The sequence below is a fragment of the Ursus americanus genome, chromosome 7 (genome assembly GCF_024610735.1).
Source record: "Ursus americanus isolate L20-20 chromosome 7, mUrsAme1.1.p, whole genome shotgun sequence".
In the NCBI taxonomy this organism is placed as follows: domain Eukaryota; kingdom Metazoa; phylum Chordata; class Mammalia; order Carnivora; family Ursidae; genus Ursus; species Ursus americanus.
The window spans coordinates 11462432-11470210 of NC_142133.1; the positions used below are offsets into that span (position 1 = coordinate 11462432).

A 7779-nucleotide genomic window follows, 5' to 3' on the forward strand; every position below is an offset into this window, starting at 1 on the left:
CTTTAATGCATCCAAGGCGTGGCACTTAGGAGGTGCTCAATGAGTGTGGAATGAATGAATGAATGAATGAATGAATGAATGAATGAATCTTCTGCACTAACACCAGGATCTTTCTAAAAAGTAGTCTGAATCATGTCACTCAGAAACTTCCAGAGGTTTCCTATTTTCTCCAGCATGCAGACTTAGACTAACATTCAAGACTTTTCATAACTTGGATCATATCAGCCTAAAAGGGAAGCTCCATTCAAACCAAATTACTCATGCTTTCCTTAAGTGTGCCGCAAATTTTCTTGTCCCTCCTATTGACAGGCTCCCCAAATCTCACCTTGGACTTCCTGTATTTCTCAGTCTCCCTTCCAGGCCAGGTGAGGGCTGAATAACAGGCTCTGGCCAGTGGACTCTCCCATGATGCAGGGTCCCCCAATTCCCTCTAACCTCAGATGTTGCATAAGTGATGGATGGGCTAGCCCCTGAGAGGTTCCAAGTCTGTACATTACCAGAGTAGGATCTATCCTCTTCTGACTGGTCCACACATCTCTGGTCCCATTAGTCTGTCTAGAGAGAGGTTTTTCCTCTTTTTCTCCAGTTGAAATTCCTATCATCTTTCAAATTGCAACTAGAGTATGACCTCCTCTGAGACTCAGTCACTCCCCCTCTCTCTACTTTCAGGGCACTATCATTACCTCTATTTCAGCCCAGAGCAGAGCCCAGCTGACAGTGAATATAAGGGCTTGTCTATCACACAACACTGTGAGGTCCAGAGAGCATGGACTGTGTTTGTTTAATTAATTCTGTCTCCCACTGGACTTAACCTTGTGATTTGTACTTTGGAGTAGTGTGCACCTAATATTAATTAGGTCAGAGAGAAAAGTATTTGCCCCTTGACCTCAATGCAATGGGGATGGAAAGTGAAAGCTTGACCCATCTAAACCTGGAGGGCACAGTGGTTGGCAGGGATTAAAGAAGGTTTCAGGTGAACAGGCCTATAGGCAGGGTGTGCGTGTGGGTGGGGGGGTGCTATTCACAGAGCCTGGTCATTGCCATCCACACTCCCCCAGGAAATCTGAAGTCTGTGCACAATCTGGGGGAGCTAGCAAAGAGCCTCTGCAGCTTCCAACTGTTTACCTCCTGGGTACCATGGCGACGGGAGATTGGTCACCATGGCAACTCCATTATTAACCAGCCGCAGCAACTGCTGGCAGATAGTGAATGAGGACAGAAAAGGCATAAAAACGGATACATCAAAGACAAGGGGCACATGCAGTCCTGGCCAAAGTCCCAGCTGAAGTGATTGAGATCTTGCTCTGACCAGTCATTCACCCTCTCCTGGCATCCCGCACCCAGCAAGGACCCCATTTATGGCTGAACAGAGGCTGAAGAAGAAAAGTGCATGTGCTCGGGCATTCATGTGCAGTAAGGGCAGTTTGTGTCTTCCACGACCCCACTCCTAGCAAAGGAGCTCCCACCAACTCAGTGAAATCCCAGCTGGGTCCCCTGGCCTGGTAGAATTTTCAAGACTTTGGCACACAAGACCTGTATGGAGAGCAACAGTGATAGTAGTCACCTCCCCTCTCTTGACCCAACTTTTCACCGCCCCTTCCAATGATTTTTCACTGAGGGATTTTGTGACTTTGTTCCCAGACAATTATATTATTACTGGGTTTTATGAAGGAAAGTGTGTGTGTTTGTGTGTGTGTGTGTGTGTGTGTGTGTGTGTGTCCCGCGGGAGGCAGGGGGTGGGGGATGGTGCTGGCAGACAGTCCATAGAGAAAGTTAAGGGTCTAGACAGCCCAGTCCAGGAGAGAGCCCAAACTCAGGTGGGAGCACCACTGCCCAGTAGTTTGGGGTACCAAGGATCATGCCAACCCCAGTTTGTCCCTCTGGAAGATTTGGTGAGGAGTGTCCACAGTGGGGCTCTCTGGTTTCCAGGCAAGAGGTTGCAGAGCTCGCACTGGGAGTCCTGAGCAAGCAAATTGCCCGTTGGAGGCACCAGACCCACGGACAGAGGCCCAGCGGTGGGCTTCGGGTCCTTTCTACTCTTCCCCTCCTTCATCCTCAGCCACATTTCTTGTCTAGCCGGAGATAACCACTCTAGAATGACAAAGCTTAAAATCTCAGCAACAGTATAAAGTAGGGCAGTTGTGAATTGAGGAAGTACAAGGGGAGGAAAATGAAACAATCCTCCATCTCCCCAGTCACCCAGCCCCAGCTATTGTCGGGGATTGCCAGGACAGACAGAGTGTGAGGAAAGGCTAGCCCAGCCTCCTTGGGAATAGTGAGTGGGGGGTGGGAGCTGAGCTGGGAGAAAAGCCTGAGGACCAGGACAGAAAGCCCGTATGATTATCGGGTTAGGGGATTGCAAGGGATCAGAGGGCCCGCTGCCCTTCTCCTCAATACCTAAGCACTAAGCCCCAAGGCCCAGAGTGGCCAAGATCATGGATAATGATTTTATCAATAAAAAGAAGAAGAAAGAAGAGAAATTGTGCTCACTTCCCTAAATAATTTGAACTCTTTACCTCCTCCTCAGCCCACCTGTCTCTGGATCTCCAATGCAGAGTAGGGTCCAGCGGAGGCAGTCCCTGGACCCCGGTCTGCTGATCTCCCTAGCTCCTGCTGCTTCCAGACCACGGATACAACTTCCCCACGTGCGGCATGGACTCGGAGACACTCTGCTAGTCCCTGACCTGAAGCCACAGAAAGGAGGCAGCCAAAGAGCTCTTCCAGGACTGGCGGCCATGGAGGCGTGGGGCCCGGCCTCTGGGTTACAGGGTGTCTTAGGGAGGTGTTCCTGAGGTGGTATCATGCCCAGACCTCCTACCTGTCCTTGTCGAAGCCAGTCCAACTCCTTCTGCCTCCTGCCCCGACGGCTCAGCCCGTCTTGCCCAGCGCGATTGCCAGACGTGAGTACAAGAGATGCGATGGACTTGGGCACAGGGGCCGGCTTTGTCCTGTGATCCCGGCTGGAGGGGTGTGTGTGTGCCGGGGATGGGAACAGACGCCAGAGCGGGCCCTTGATTCTGCCCCTTTCTCTCTCTCTCCCCCTCTCTCTTCTGCGGACAGCGCCACGCCCGCACTAGTGCTTCGCAGCCCCACTGCCCTGCGCTGACTTCTTTAATCCACCACTTGGCTGAATGGAATCAGCGACCCAGTACATCTCCCAGCGCCCCAGGAACTCCCAGCTTAAGAGCCCCTACAGTCCTTACCTGCTAAAGTTTGAGTTCTCTGCGATGAGCCTCTGACAAAAAGCGTCTCCTCCTCGCTCCCTCCGGGTTCTGGGCAACAGCTCTGGTTTCACTCCCTCCCTCCCCAACGCTCCGGCCCCAGGAGCCTCCTCTGCTGACCGCGGAAGGAGTCTGGTGCCTCCCGCTCTCTCGCTCTCTGGGAAAGTCAGGTGAGGCTCTGGAGTCTCAAAGGTGGTCCTGGAAGAGGCAGAAGCCGCCCAATGGTATCAGCATCCCTTCCAAGGGAAAAGGGTGCGAGCCAGGAGCAACATAACAGGAAAGTCTGCCTCTCAACCCTGGACCCTCTCCTAATCGGGAAGCAGCCACCTTGGACGCTTTGCTGGGGTGTTTTACCAGGAATGTAATCCACACTGGATGAGGACACAGTGGAGATTTGGGAGTCTGAAGTTTAAAGGTGGGAATATATATCCCTTTTAACTGATTTACCATCTTAGGGAGGGTTTTGGAAACAAATCTCTCTTAGGGATAGTGTGTCTTCTCCTTGTGGAGATTTGTTTCTTTCTGCCACAGCAGACATCACCAGATTCCCTGATCTAAACATTAAACCCACCAATCCTGCCAAAAGGAACTTCAACTCCTTTTGGAGAAAATAACTTAAAGACTCCACGTTTCTCCAGACTCACTTTCCCCACAGAAACCGTATATCTAAGAACACACCTCTCCATCAAGGATGAAAACGTAAACTCACCTCCCCCTACCTCTTTGGTTCTGGATTGCAGGAGCAGGTCCTGGGAGGAATCCAGCCTTCTTGTCTGGGACAAGGTCTGGAAGCCTTTTGGGTTCCAGGTCCCCATGGCTGACACCCTTATGGGAAGAAGCTGCAGGAGCAGATCTCACAGCAGCCAGAAAATGAGAGGACTTGGAGCTCATGGTATGTCCTGAACATACCAATTAAATTGTCTATTCATGGAACAGATTGCCTTTGGAAGGCTTAAGTTCTTGAGTTCATGCAACACTTGAGCAAGTGTATATTATTCACTGGAGAAATAAAGAATTAGAATCACACACACACACACACACACACACACACACACACCCCTCAAAGAAGGAAAGCAAAACCCAGAAAAATTCTCCCCAAGGAAAAGTCAGGCTTAATTGTTCAGATTCAAGGGATTCTGGTAGGGGGAAAGCAAACAAATGGAAGTGGTGAGTCAACAGAAAAAAGTTGAAGCCAGAGAAGCTGGAGGAGAGGAGAGTTCTAGTTTTACTATTTGGGTTTCTGGAAGAAATCTGAAGTGAATTTAACACAAAAGAAAACATAATTCATGAGACTATGCCTCATCAAGACCTGTAGCATCCTTAATCCAGAGACTCTCCAGCATCCATCAGTTACCTTGTGCAATTTTTTTATAACCCTCATGGTTAGGAAATACTTTATTTTTTCTAATCCCAGTAATGTACACTACAAGTTAAAGCTGTTTCTTGTAGGAAAGGAAGGGAAGATTGGAAGCAGATGGTTATCATTTGTTGTCCAGAAACATTTCAGAGCTTCAAAAGAATCTTAAATACTGATTTGGAGAAAGTAGTAGTTACTATGAGACAATTCTAGCACATAATCCTGAAAGTGAAAAATCCCTTTGGACTTTGTTTTTGAAATGCAGACCATTCCTAAGATCTGAGGGAGGAAACAAAACCTTACAAAATTAACTTATAAAATGAAGTGAAGAAGTGCACTGAATTTGACAAAATGAGGCAGAGCATCCACGGCAGGACGGGGCACATCATTTCGCTCTTAGGAAATGATAAGTGTGACAATAGTAATTACTGAAGAACTTTCCATACCTGAAAGGTACAGATAAACTGAGACAGGAAATGAGCAGAACGAACCCAGAGGGGATATATTTGTGAATTTGCCTGCAAAAGGCATCCAGGAGCAAGATTCTAGGCTGTCAGGAAAAAGAGTCCAGATTTGGCCAAAGATTCACTGAGTGGGGTGGCCTCTGGGGTTCTCTCCCATTGCTCAGGTTTCATCTGAGGTACAACCAGGTGTGTATGGCACAGCATGGAAGGGACAGCAATCCTTCATCAAGATGCAGGATACAGTCAGCACCAAGCAATCCCAGATGAGTCAGTGGGTGTCCTAAGAGGTCCGTGGCTCCAAGAGACCCAGGAGAGGGATCCTCAGAAACCTAATGCCTTGTGCCAGAAGAGGGAGACCTCTGGAGGAGGGAGCTATGGAGAAGGCACCATTTCTTAATTCCAACTGGGCAGGTGATATTGGGGTGGGGGAGGATCAGGTGAATCCTAGGTTGCTTCAGCCTCAGTCAGAACTCACTAAGGAAATGAAGAGGAGTCTCTGTGGGAAAGAGTGGCGCATAGGCATCAGGAGCTGAGGAAGACTGGACTCTGGGAACCTGGTGAGACCAGTTCTACCTGCCTGTGATTTCATTGCCAGAGAAATAAAAGGATAAATACCACCTGTGCCCAGAGGGATTGAATTCAAGCATGAGCAGGAGCAGGTGTGGCTTGGGGGACTCCCCAAAAAGATGGTTTTAATTGTTTTTAAATTTTAGAAATAGTGTGATTATGGTCTATGTAGTCTGGGATTTGCTTCCCCCCGCCAATATTGATTTAGTGATGTTACTTCTAGCTATAGTTCTTTCAGTTTTGCTGTGTAAATATACAATTCATTATTTATTCTGGGTGCCTATTATACATTTTGATTTAAAAAATTGGGAGAGGAACTAAATTTTTCCTGTGCTAATTATGTAAAATCTGCCCAGTCCAAACAAATGTCAGATAGTACTGGGGACCTGATATATATAGACTAGGGTTGAAAGGCACATAAATTGTGCCCATAGGTGGGCAACAAGGCAGCCACTTCTGCTGGGGGCCATATGGTGTCCAGTGTGTTAAAGAACACACAAGCTGATAAGGAGATAAACCAGACTAGCAGATGATAAGTAGAAATGCAAACAGATAAGCCCCGTTATCAGCAAGGGGGAGAGTGTGGGCTTGCTCTGGCAGATGGTTTAGATCCTTGGCAAGTGATAAGGCAATTTGTAGGAATGGCTTTTGGGAAATAAAATATTTAGTCAGAGGCAGGTGAGGTTCGTATGAGAAGCAATGCTGCGTCAATTTCCCCAGCAGGAATTCTCTCAGTCAGTGCAAAGTCGTCAGAGGGAAAAGGCCCCAAGGTGGGAGAAGCAGTTGTTTTCACTTTTTAAGGTCCGCTTTGCCTGCTTCTCAGGCAATGAAGAGGAGAGTCTATTTCCCTCACCTACCTGGAAGCTGGCAAAATAGAAGGAAAATAAAGTTGAATTAATGAGATTTGAAGAGTTATACGTTCTATCCGAATATCATGAAGACCCTAAGGAGGACTGTGGTGCCCTGGGATCTAATCTACTTTGTCCCCTGAAGATGTCCCTTGTAGGCAGCAGAGTCTGCTGCCTCTCTCTGGGAAAGTCAGGGAGGCTCCGGAGCAGCAGAGGCGGTCCCGGAAGAGGCAGAAGACACTCGTTCTGACCAGCCAAATCTCTATCTGACCATCAGTGCCTGGAATTCCACCGTCAGAACTTCATCTTTTATTTTCAAACGTTGATCCCTTTCACTTTGTTGCTGTTGCTGCTGTTTTTAAGTAATCTCTATGCCCAGTGTGGGGTTTGAACTCACTGCCCCAAGATCAAGAGTTCCATGCTCCACCCACAAGCCAGCCAGGAGAAACTTCGATCCCTTTTAAAATGCAGATAACTCCAGGAGCAGGAAACTGAGGGAAGCATTTGATGACCCTGGAGACCAGTAAGGGTACGATGGCACAGAAGCCACAGCAGGGGCATGTAGAATTGACAGGGGCAAAGGTCCAGGTGACAGACACAGAATACCCAGGGCAAACTTGGTCCCTATCACAACTAAGCCTGGTCCTGGCCCAGGAAAATCACCTGAACTTTCCTCTAAGCCTAAAGCCTTCGTTTTCTCCCTACAAAAGGACAATCACCTTTTCTAATTGTTAAAGCTGGCAAACATGGACTGGAAGCAAGGCTATTTCAGTGAATTGTAACATGGAGCTCATTAGTAGATGGGATGTGCCCTGAGGTTCAGTGCTGCTCAGGTCAATATTTTCATCAAGGCCTTGGGTAAACAGATGGTGTCTTCTGTATATTTTAATATGGATAGGATGTATAGCTAACATGCAGTCAGGAAATACAGCAGATGAGGAATGTAAATCAGAATCTAAAAAAATCCTGAGACCTTTTAATGATGGGCTGAATATACAGACCAAGAAAAAATGTAACAGGAACAAATGTAAGATTCTGTACCAGGGTCCAAAAAGGGTCCTTTTAAGGGTCCAAAATAATCAGACACTCCAGGATGGAGAGAAAGACGCATTGCTTAGCAGACCTCATTCAATATCATACGAAGCCTCAAGATGACATGTGTCCACAAAACCTGGCAAAAGGCTCAAGACAACTAATGCTGACTTGAGAGAAGTGTATCATGTAGAAAAGAGGTGAGTCTTGCTCAGCTGTTCTCTTTTCAGCATACCTGGATTATTTTCACTTTGGTTGCCACATTTTAAAAAGCATTGCCCAGCAAAATT

The 7779-nt window shown here is 47.6% G+C and overlaps 1 protein-coding gene across 1 annotated transcript in view; it reads right to left on the reverse strand.

The window, feature by feature from the left end:
- Positions 1 to 3340, reverse strand: part of CNGA3 (cyclic nucleotide gated channel subunit alpha 3) — a 43155-nt gene extending 39815 nt beyond the window's left edge. Inside the window, exon 1 of the mRNA XM_087863334.1 lies at positions 3204 to 3340. The gene's annotated coding sequence lies outside the window, so the exon portion shown is untranslated. The remainder of the gene's footprint in view (positions 1 to 3203) is intronic.
- Positions 3341 to 7779: the final 4439 nt, after the last annotated feature.